This window comes from Giraffa tippelskirchi, chromosome 4 (genome assembly GCF_054371585.1).
Source record: "Giraffa tippelskirchi isolate mGirTip1 chromosome 4, T2T-mGirTip1v1.2.pri, whole genome shotgun sequence".
Lineage (NCBI taxonomy): Eukaryota > Metazoa > Chordata > Mammalia > Artiodactyla > Giraffidae > Giraffa > Giraffa tippelskirchi.
In genome coordinates this window covers 173,112,130-173,124,490 of record NC_137278.1, presented here as the reverse complement: position 1 = coordinate 173,124,490, position 12,361 = coordinate 173,112,130, and the positions used below count along the sequence as shown (strand labels likewise).

Here is a 12,361-nt window from a genome sequence, read left to right as displayed (position 1 = left end):
TTTCAATTATAGAAATTAATAAAATATTTTAAAACCCCAGAGCTTGTTTGCTTATAGTTATTGAAGGAAGGGACTGGCGGTTTTGTAAGAAGCACTGAAATATTTTAAAACCAGGACTAAATATAGGTCTTATTTTAGTCTTTGATATAAAGAAAATTGTATTTATCATTAAGGTAAGAATTGCTCTGAATTAAAATCCAGGAATAGGCTTATATATGAAAAATAGTGGCTTTCACACCCTCTTACAAAGTTGTTTCTTCCTGATTTTAAGATCTTTGGGCCCATCGTGAACTGAATGCTTGTGTCCCCCCAAATTTTATATACTGAAGCCCTGGCCCCCAGTGTAATGGAATTTGAAGGTGGGGTCTTTGCGAGGTAACTAGGTTTAGATAAGATTATGAGGCTGGATCCTCCACGATGACATCAGTGCTATTTTAGGAAGAGACAGTGACACCCCAGAACTTGTTCTCTCTTCTGCACATGCACCAATGAAAGGCCATATGAGCACACATCAAGGGGGTGGCCATTTGCAGTTCAGGAAAGGGCTCTCATAAGAGCCCAACCATGCTGGCACCTGATCGCAGCCTCCTGACCTCCAGAATTTTGAGAAAATAAATGTTTTGTTTAAGCTATTTGTCTACGGTATTTTATGATAGCAGCCACTGAAGACTAAGACAGGGCCCTATCACTGAGCCTGTGGGAATGAATTGTTCAGTCCTGACATGCTTTAAACATTATAAGGAAGGATACGCTATTTTTCTGTGAAACAGCATGTCTTATGGATATGTTCTGTCTGTGTGTTCCCATAATTTACACTTCAGGTGAAATCACTTCGGGAGTGTGAGATTAGTAGATGCAAACTATTGCATTTGGTCTGGAAAAACAATAAGGTCCTATAGTAGAGCACAGGGAACTATATCCAGTCTCCTGAGAGAAACCATAATGGAAAATAATATGAAAAAAGAATGTATATATGTGTATAAGTGAGTCACTTTCTTGTACGGCAGAAACTAGTACAACATTGTAAAAATTAAATGAAGATATCTTTTTCTTTTTTTCCCCTTTAGGTAGAGTGTACATATCTATGTGGGGGGGGAGGATGTTTCTGAGCTCTCTGTATTATTCCGTTGGTCTACTTATCTATCTTTGCAAAAATAACAAACTTTCTTCACTATTGTGTGTTTATTGTAAGACAATATATGATTGTTAAATCCTTTCATTATCACCACCAGTACACTACTGCCTTCTCCTCCTCATTCAGTAGTGCCTTGGGTAATCGTGATTCTTTGCATTCCCTTATATATTTTAGGAAAAGCTTGTTACAGTCTACCAAAAACTTGTTGGAATTTTGATTGGTATTACACTGAAATGAAATGAGTCTAGAGAATTGATATCTTTGTAATATTTCTATCTATGAACATAGTTTTCTCCTACTTGTTTTGGTCATCTTTAATTTCTCTCCATAACATTTTATACTATTTTGTATAGAGTCCTTCTTGAATTTCATTAAGTTTATTTTTAGAGATTTGTTTCTTAAATTCTATTGAAAGAGATATAATGAAAAAATTCATATTCTAAGTGTTTTGCAGCATGTGAAATTCGCTTGGTCATGTCTGACTCTTTGCGACCTCATAGACTTTACAGTCCATGGAATTCTCCAGGCCAGAATACTGGAGTGAGTAGCCGTTCCCTTCTCCAGGGGATCTTCCCAACCCAGGGATAGAACCGGTCTCCTGCATTGGAGGTGGATTTTTGACCAGCTGAGCCACCAGGAAAGCACACTGAAGTATAGTTAAAAATATGAACTGAAGTGTAGTTGATTTATAATATAGTGTTAGTCATCTCATTTTAAATTTTTAAATCTTGTTTTATGTTTTTATTTAAGTATGTGCTTAGTCACTCAGTTGTGTCTAACTCTTTGCGACCCCATGGACTGTAGCCCACCAGGCTGCTCTGTCCTTGGGGATTCTCCAGGCAAAAATACTGGAGTGGGTTGCTATGCCCTCCTCCAGGAGATCTTCCCAACCCAGGGATCGAATCCGGATCTCCCACACTGCAGGTGGATTCTTTAACAACTGAGCCAGAAGGAAGCCCACTGAAGTATAATTAAATATATAAATTGAAGTATAGTTGATTTATAGTATACTGCTTAGTTTAAGTTATATAGCACTGTGATTCAGTTAGTATATACATATATCACAGAATATATACATATATATATATATGCTTGTTCAAATTTTCTTCCCTTATAGGTTATTACAAAATATTGAGTATGTTCTCTTCATGTACAGTATGTTGGTTATCTGTTTTATATATTATAGTCAGTCAGTTCAATCGCTCAGTCATGTCTGACTCTTTGCGACCCCATGGACTGCAGCATGCCAGGTTTCTCTGTCCATAAGCAACTCCCAGAGACTACAAAAACTCATGTCCATTGAGTCGGTGATGCCATCCAACCATCTCATCCTCTGTCATCCCCTTCTCCTCCAGCCTTAAATCTTTCCCAGCATCAGGGTCTTTTCCAATGAGTCACTTCTTCCCATCACGAGGCCGAAGTATTGGAGTTTCAGCTTCACCATCAGTCCTTCTAATGAATATTCAGGACTGATTTCCTTTAGGATACACTGATTTGATCTCCTTGCAGTCCAAGGGACTCTCAAGAGTCTTCTCCAACACCACAGTACAAAAGCATCAATTCTTTGGTGATCAGCTTTCTTTATAGTCCAACTCTCACATCCATACATGACTACTGGAAAAACCATAGGCTTGACTAGATGGACCTTTGTTATTGTCTCTGTTTTTTAATCTGCCATCTAGGTTGATCATAATTTTCTTCCAAGGAGCAAGCATCTTTTAATTTCATGGCTTCAGTCACCATCTGCAGTGATTTTGGAGCCCCCAAAATAAGGCCTCTCACTGTTTCCATTGTTTCCCCATCTATTTGCCATGAAGTGATGGAACCAGATGCCATGATCTTAGTTTTCTGAATGTTGAGCTTTAAGCCAACTTTTTCACTCTCCTCTTTCACTTTCATCAAGAGGCTCTTTAGTTCTTCTTCACTTTCTGCCATAAGGGTGGTGTCATCTGTGTATCTGAGGTTATTGATATTTCTCACTGCAATCTTGATTCCAGCTTGTACTTCATTCAGCTGAGCATTTCACATGATGTACTCTGCATATAAATTAAATACGCAGGGTGACAATATACAGCCTTTCCCAATTTGGAACCAGTCTATTGTTCCATGTCCAGTTCTGACTGTTTCTTCTTGACATGCATACATATTTCTCAGGAGGCAGATCAGGTGGTCTGGTATTCCCGTCTCTTTAAAAATTTTCCACAGTTTGTTGTCCACACAGTCAAAGGCTTTGGCATAGTCAATAAAACAAAAGCAGATATTTTTCTGGGACTTTCTTGCTATTTTGATGATCCAGTGGATGTTGGCAGTGTGATCTCTGGTTCCTCTGCCTTTTCCAAATCCAGCTTGAACACCTGGAAGTTCATGGTTCACGAACTGGTGAAGCGTGGCTTGGGGAATTTTGAGCATTACTTTGCCAGTGTGTGTGATGAGTGTGATTGTGCAGTAGTTTGAACATTCTTTGGCATTTCCTTTGTTTGGGATTGGAATGAAAACTGACCTTTTCCAGTCCTGTGGCCACTGCTGATTTTCCAGATTTGCTGACATATTGAGTGCAGCACTTTCACAACATCATCTTTTAGGATTTGAAGTAACTCAGCTGGAATTCCATCACCTACACTAGCTTTGTTTGTAGTGATGCTTCCTAATGACCACTTGACCTCACATTCCAGGATGCCTGGGTCTAGTCAATGATGTGAGTGACCACATCATTGTGGCTCTCTGGGTCATGCAGATCTTTTTTGTATAGTTTTCTTTGTATTCTTGCCACCTCTTCTTAATATTTTCTGCTTCTGTGGGTCTATACCATACCATTTCTGTCCTTTATTCTGCTCATCTTTGCATGAAATATTCCCTTGGTATCTCTAATTTTCTTGAAGAGATCTCTAGTCTTTCCTATTATATTTTCCCCCTCTATTTCTTTGCATTGATTGCTGAGGAAGACTTTCTTATCTCTCCTTCTTATTCGAACTGTGCATTCAAATGGGTATATCTTTCCTTTTCTCTTTTGCCTTTAGCTTCTCTTCTTTTCTCAGCTATTTGTAAGGCCTCTTAAGACAACCATTTTGCCTTTTTGCATTTCTTTTTCTTGGGGATGGTCTTGTGGATGACCACTGCCTCTTGTACAATGTCATGAACTTATGTCCATATTTCTTCAGGAACTCTATCAGATCTAATCCCTTGAATCTAATGTCACATCCACTGTATAATCATAAGGGATGTGATTCAGGTCATACCTGAATGGTTAGTGGTTTTCCCTACTTTCTTCAATTTAAGTCTGAATTTTGCAATAAGGATTTCATGATCTAAGCCACAATCAGCTCCTGGTCATGTTTTTGCTGACTGTATAGAGTTTCTCCATCTTTGGCTGCAAATAATATAATCAGTCTGATTTCGGTATTGACCATCTGGTGAGGTCCATGTGTAGAGTCGTCTCTTGTGTTGTTGGGAGAGGATGTTTGCTAAGACCAATGCGTTCTCTTAGCAAAACTCTGTTAGCCTTTGAACTGCTTTGTTTTGTACTCCAAGACCAAATTTGCCTGTTACTCCAGGTAGCCCTTGACTTCCTACTTTTGCATTCCAGTTCCCTATAATGAAGAGGACATCATTTGGGGGTGTTAGTTCTAGAAGTCTTGTAGGTCTTCATAGAACTGTTCAACTTCAGCTTCTTCAACATTACTGGTTGGGGTATAGACTTGGATTACTGTGATATTGAATGGTTTGCCTTTGAAACAAATAGAGATTCTTGCTGTTTTTGAGATTGCATCCAAGTACTATGATGGCTATTCCTTTTCTTCTAAGGGATTCCTTCCCATAGTAGTAGATATAATGGTCATCTGAGTTAAATTCACCCATTCCAGTCCATTTTAGTTCACTGATTCCTAAAATGTTAATTTCACTCTTGCCATCTCCTGTTTGACCATTTCCAATTTGCCTTGATTCGTGGACCTAACATTCTAGGTTCTTATGCAATATTGCTCTTTTTGGCATCAGACTTTACTTCCATCACTAGTCACATCCCCAACTGGGTGGTTTTTTTTGCTTTGGCTCTCTCTTCCTTCTTTCTGGAGCTACTTCTGCACTCTTTCCCAGTAGCTTATTGGGCACCTGCCGACCTGGGGAGTTCATCTTTCAGTGTCATACTTTTTTGCCTTTTCATACTGTTCATGGGGTTCTCAAGGCAAGAATACTGAAGTGGTTTGCCATTCCCTTCTCCAGTGGATACTTTTTGTCAGAACTCTCCACCATGACCTGTCTGTCTTGGGTGACCCTACACGGCATGGCTCATAGTTTCATTGAACTAGACAAGGCTGTGTTCCATGTGATCAATTTGTTTAGTTTTCTGTGATTGTGGTTTTCATTCTGTGTGCCCTCTGATGGGGAAGGATAAGAGGCTTATGGAAACTTCCTGATGGGAGAGACTGACTGAGGAGGAACTGGGTCTTGTTCTGATGTGCGTGGCCATGTTCAGTAAATCTTTACTACAATTTTCTGTTGATGGGTGGGGCTATGTTCCCTCCCTGTTACTTGACCCGAGGCCAAACTATGGTGGAAGTAATGAAGATAATGGTAATCTTTCAAAAGATCCCATGCAAGTACAGCTGCACTCAATGCCTCTGACCCTGAAGCAGGCCACCGCCAACCTGTGCCTCTGCCAGAGACTCCTGAACACTCATGGGCATGTCTGGGTCAGTTTTTTGTGTGGTCGCTGCTTCTTTCTCCTGGGTCCTGGTGTGCACAAAGTTTTGTTTGTGCCCTCCAAGAGTCTGTTTCCCCAGTCCTGTGTAAGTTCTGGTAGTACTATGGTGGTGTTAATGGCGACCTCCTCCAAGAGTGCTTATGCCATACCCAAGTCTGCTGCAGCCAGAGCCCCTACAGTGGGCCACTGCTGACCTGTACCTCCACATGAGACACTTAGACACAGTTCTGGCTCAGTCTCTTCTGGCTGGGCTTGGGTTTTGTGCCCTTTCCAGGTCTGAGCACCTCAGGTGAACAGGTGTTTGGCAAGCACACTGTCCCAGGTTGGCCGTGTGTCTTAATCATCTCCCTGGTCCCAGCTGCACAGTTTCCTGGGTGTGCCATGAGAACACCATCTCAGGTGTGCCATATGTCTCCTCTGAAGAGCTGATCTCAGGCTGCGACCCTCCTGGTGGAAGTCAACCATCCAGGATCTCAGGAAGACGTGGTTAGCGGCTAGGAGCCTGCTCACAGTTTGGTGGAAGATGCTGTCTCTGGGGCTGAGATTGTATCAGCCCCTTGCCTTCCAGCCTGCCTCTCTGCCTCTGGGCTGGGAGGGGCCAATGCAGCCGGCCTACTCTCCTTTGTTCTGTGAGTGGGCCAGGCTGTGCCTTAGGTTGTTAGGTTAGAGCCTTTCCAGGGAAAGTTCTCTTTTCCACAGTTGCGGTTAGGCGTGTATTCTGTAGGTTTTTTTTTTTTTCCCTCTCCTAGTTATGTTGCCTTTTGAGATTCCAAAACTCCCCACAGACCCACCTGTGAGAGGGTTTTCTACTGTGTGGAAACTTCTCCTCCTTCATGACTCCCTCCCCAGGACAGCTCTCCATCCCTAACTCATTTGTCTCTCTTTTTGTCTTTTATATTTTGTTCTACTTCCTTTAGAAGAGAATGGGCTGCCTTTCTGGGTGCCTGGTATCCTCTGCCAGGGTTCAGAAGTTGTTTTGTGGAATTTGCTCAGCATTCAAATGATCTTTGTATGAATTTGTGGAGGAGAACATGGTCTCCCCACCCTATTTCTCTGCCATCTTTCGGGTGATCGTGTATATATATATATATATAATATATATATATAATAAGTAAGTTCTTTCATATTTTAAAGAATATGTATCATAAAGAAGGCTGAACACCAAAGAATTAATACTTTTGAATTGTGGTGCTTGAAAAGACTCTTGAGAGTCCCTTGAATTGCAAGGAGATCAAACCAGTTAATCCTAAAAAATATAAACCCTAAGTATTCATTGGAAGGACTGCTGCTGAAGCTGAAGATCCAATACTTTGGCCACCTGATGCACAGAACTCACTCATTGGGAAAAGACTCTGATGCTGGGAAAGATTGAAGGCAAATGGAGAAGGGGGGTGAGAAGAAGATGAGATGGTTAGGAAGCATGGACATGAATTTGAGCAAACTCTGGGATAGTTGAGGACAGAAGAGCCTGGTGTGCCATGAGGTCACAGAGTAGGACATGACTTAGTACCTGAACAACATATTTTTTTTAAAGATTCTGATAAAAGCAATATTATGTGATATTTATATTTCTTTGTCTGGTTTGCTTCACTTAGCATGTTAATCTCTAGGTCCATCCATGTTGCTGCAAATGACACTATTTCATTCCTTTTTATGGCTATGTGATGTTCCATTGTATACACACACACACACACACACACACACACACACCACATTTTCCTTATCAATTCATTTGTCAATGGAAATTTAGTTTGCTTCCATGTCTTTGCTATTGTAAATAGTGCTTCAGTGAACACTGACGTGTCTGTATCTTTTAGAATTGTGGTTTTCTCTGGCATTGCTGTGTCACATGGTATTACTGTTTTTAGTTTTTTTTTTTTTTTTACAAAAGGTTTTCTGATGCTTTTCATTATCACAGAACACGCCACCTGTAATGTGTGCAAAGAGGAAATGAGGGGCAGAGGGAGAGGAAGTCAAATTGGGGAAGGCTGGATGGCTGCTTCACTTCTTCTTCTTCTTATCCTTCTCATTCATAGCCAGGATCATCATGAGCTTTCTGAAGAGAGTTACGAAATCTAAGAAGAGGTCAACGCAGTGCCAGATATAATCTTTATCTCCATTTTCAGCCTTTTCAATAATGAGTTGAGTATCAAAAAGGACAAAGCCACACATGACCACCAGCCCCACATACAGGTTTGCCTGGAAAAGCCAAACAGATCCAAAGAAAAGGTTCCCCAGGGAAGACAAGAGCATCAGGCTCATGGCTGACATCAAGATACCTCCTAGAAAGAGGTAGCTACGGCGCCTGGCATAGAGTGCACTCAGGGTGAAGCAGGTGAAGATCATTGCTGTGCCCATGAAGGCAGTGGGAAGGATGCTGGGGTTGATGGCAATGCACAAGTCCAGAGCAGGGCCCAGGCCAACTCCTGTAAGAAAGGCAAATCCAGCCAGAAGTCCCAGTCTTTTTTGCTCAGTTTCATGGCTGTGAGGTGTTGCCATCAGCCAAATCATCAACCCCAAAGAGCCCAAGGCAGAGAGCAGGCCAGCCTGAATGAAATGGGTGACCACATGGACGTAGGCCCCCGCAGCTGCCACAAAACATACAGAGGGAAAAACTGGCATAAACCTTCTTCAGGTGCTGCTGTGTCGAGGGGGTTATGTGGGAAAATTTAAAGAGTGCATCAAAGTTGATCTTCCGATCAAATATATTCATGATGCCAGTGTCTGTGGGACACAGCCTCAGCTCTTCTAACCCGCCTCTCAGAAGCCCACACAGCTCTTCTAACACCGGATGTGCTTCTTGTTTTTAGTTTTTTAAAAGAACCTCTATACTATTCTCCATAATGATTGTACCAATTTACATTCCCACCAACAGTGATGGAGGATTCCTTTTTCTAAGAAAATAATTTTTAATTCCTGGTATAGCAATAGATTGAAATGTCTCTTGAATGTGTGCTGAATTTTAAGTCTTTTCTACATTGATTGAGGTGATTATATGATTTTTATTATTTATTCTGTTTATTAAATTAACTTTAATTCTTGGACTAGGTTCAACTTGTTTTTGTTTTATTATCCTTCTATATATAATACTGGATTCTGTTTCTTAATGATTTGTTTAGCATTCTTCTATCTGTGTTTATGAGTGTGGCTGTAATTTTTCTTTATTGAAATGTCCTAGTTAAGTTTTGTTATTGAGATAATGCTAGCCACACAAAATGAATTATGGACTTGTTATGATTTTTTTTAATTTGCCCCCTCGGATCTTTTCTCTGTGTTTATCTTTTTATATGGTCAGAGAAGTAGACTGTTAGGGAATGAATCACCCAGGTTACTCTGCTTTCTGCCTTCTACTTGGGTTTTATATAGGAGCAGGAGATGGAGAAGCTCTATACAGTCAGCCAAAACAAGACCAGGAGCAGACTGTGGCTCAGATCATGAACTCCTTAATGCAAAATTCAGACTTAATTGAAGAAAGTAGGAAAAATCACTAGGCCATTCAGGTATGATCTAAATCAAGCCCTTACAATTATACAGTGGAAGTGAGAAATAGATTCAAGGGATTATATCTGATAGACAGAGTGCCTGAAGAACTATGGACGGAGGTTCGTGACATTGTACAGGAGACAGTGATCAAAAATATCCCCAAGAAATGTACAAAGGCAAAATGGTTGTCTGAAGAGGACTTACAAATAGTTGAGAAAAGAAGAGAAGCTAAAGGCAAAGGAGAAAAGGAAAGATGTACCCAACTGAATGCAGAGTTCCAAAGAATAGGAAGGAAAGACAAGAAAGTCTTCCTAAGTGATCAATGCAAAGAAATAGAGGAAACCAGTAGAATGGGAATAGATCTCTTCAAGAAAATTAGAGATACCAAAGAAACATTTTATTCAAAGATGGGCACATTAAAGGACAGAAACAGTATGGACCTAACAGAAGCAGATGTTAAGAAGAGGTGGCAAGAATACACAGAAGAACTATACAAAAAAGAACTTAATGACCCAGATAACCATGATGATGTGATCACTCACCTAGAGACAGATATCCTGGAGTGCGAAGACAAGTGGGCCTTAGGAAGCATCACTACAACCAAAGCTAGTGGAGGTGATGGGATTCTGGCTGAGCTATTTCAAATCTTAAATAATAATGCTGTTGAAGTGCTGCCTTTAATAGGCCAGCAAATTTGGAAAACTCAACAGTGGCCACAGGACTGGAAAAGCTCAGTTTTCATTCTAATCCCAAAGAAAGGCAATGCCAAAGATTGTTCAAACTACCTCACAACTGCAGTCATCTCATGTGCTAGCAAAGTAATGCTCAAAATTCTCCAAACCAGGCTTCAACAGTATGTGAACTGAGAATTTCCAGATGTTCAAGCTGGATTTAGGAAAGGCTGAACCAGAGATCAAATTGCCAACATCCGTTGGATCAGTGAAAAAGCAAGAGAATTCCAGAAAAACATTTACTTCTGCTTCACTAACTATGCTAAAGTCTTTGATTGTGTGGATCACAACAAACTGTGGAAAATTCTTTAAGAGATGGGAATACCAGACCACCTTACCTGCCTCCTTAGAAATCTGTATGCAGGTAAAGAAACAGTAGTTAGAAGTGGACATGGAAAAGCGGACTGATTCCAAATCGGGAAAGGAGTATGTCAACGCTGTATATTGTCACCCTGTTTATTTAACTTATATGCAGAGTATATTATGAGAAATGCTGGGTTGGATGAAGCACAAGCTAGAATCAAGATTGCCAGGAGAAATATCAATAACCTTAGATATGCATCTCCCTTTTTGCAGAAAGTGAAGAGGAACTAATGAACCTCTTATTGAAAGCGAAAAGGAAAGTTAAAAATCTGGCTTAAAACTCAACATTCAGAAAACTAAGATCATGGCATCTGGTCATATTACTTCATGGCAATTAGATGGGGAAACAATCGAAACAGTGACAGACTTTATATTCTTGGGTTCCAAAATATCTGCAGATGATGAATGTGGCAATGAAATTTTAAAAATGCTTGCTCTTTGGAAGGAAAGCTATGACAAACCTAGACAGCATATTAAAAAGCAGAGACAGTATTTTGTCAACAAAGGACCATCTAGTCAAAGCTATGGTTTTTCCAGTAGTCATGTTTGGATATGAGAGTTGGACTGTAAAGAAGGCTGAGTGCTGAAGAACTTGCACTTGCTGATGCTCTTGCACTTTGTTGTTGGAGAAGACTCTTGAATCCCTTGGATTTCAAGGAGATCAAAGCAGTCAGTCCTAAAGGAAATCAGTTCTGAATATTCATTAGAAGAACTGATGCTGAAGCTGAAACTCCAATACTTTGACTACTTGATTTGAAGACCTGACTCATTGGAAAATATCCTGATGCTGGGAAAGATTGAAGGCAGGAGGGGAAGGGGATGACAGAGGACGAGATGGTTGGATGGTGTCACTGATTCAATGGACATTTGTTTGAGCAAGCTGTGGGAAGTGGAGAAGGTCAGGGAAGCCTGGCATGCTGCAGTCCATGGGGTCACAAAGAGTGAGACATGACTGAGGGACTGAACAACAACAACAAATAGGAGGTAAAGACTGGAGAGTAGAGGACAGGAGGATTGAGTGACTAAGGTACTTATGCTTCCTATTTTCTCTAGGTTCAGCAGAGGCTGCCTTTCCTTTAAACTACAATTTCTTCTAGAAATTCCTTCTTGTGTGGTTCTAATTCTCATGGCCCTCTGATAACTAGACTCCTGCTTCTTGCCCCTATAGACCTGGTGCTGGTGGAGGTTTCCCACTGTTGCAAATTCAGGGGTGCTTCATCATCTTTTGTTTGGTTCTTTAACCACATTCACTTTTATGTGAAATTGTTCCCTCATTAATTTCTCTTCAATTAAACCTTTTAACATTTGCCACCTTTTTTTTTTTTTCAGCTGCATCATGCAGAATGTGGCATCTTAGTTCCCTGGCCAGGGATTTAACCCCCTTCCTCAGCAGTGAAAATGCAGAGTCCTAACCACTGGACCACCAGGGAATTCTCATACGCCATCTTTCTGTCAGGATCACGACTGAGGAATAAGTTGGTTTTAAACTTGACCTGGTGTCATGTTGGAAACCTTCGAAATGAGGCTTTGAGTTTCAGTTGCTTACATGTTTAATGAGCACTCAGATAATCTCTTTATTGGGGGAAGTATGGCACAAGTATTCTGTGGCATATAGTAGCTTTGTAATTATTTAAGCTATCACTGGTGGTGGCATGAAATGGAGTGCTGGAAAAGGGCAAGGTGTTGGCATAGTGCCTCTGGATTTAGTTGCTATGGTGACAGTGTTGATTACAAGATACTGAGGTAGGTTGGTCATTTATGAGTGTGCTGGAGAGCTTATAAAAATAAAAGCACTAAATAAAATAAATAAAATTAACTAAAAATTAGGAGTTTGGATTCTCAACTAATGTCCTAAATGGAGTATCAGAAAGCCTCCATGATAACCTTAAAGAACTTTCTTACTTATGTAGCCACAAGGCAGACATTGCTGAGCATCAGACTCCAGAGCCG

At 40.6% G+C, this 12,361-nt stretch overlaps 1 pseudogene across 1 annotated transcript; it reads right to left on the bottom strand.

The window, feature by feature from the left end:
• Positions 1-7,695: 7,695 nt before the first annotated feature.
• On the bottom strand, positions 7,696-8,581 carry LOC145546002 (bax inhibitor 1 pseudogene; annotated as a pseudogene). Its single transcript, XR_014082404.1, has one exon. The product of XR_014082404.1 is annotated as a bax inhibitor 1 pseudogene (transcript).
• Positions 8,582-12,361: the final 3,780 nt, after the last annotated feature.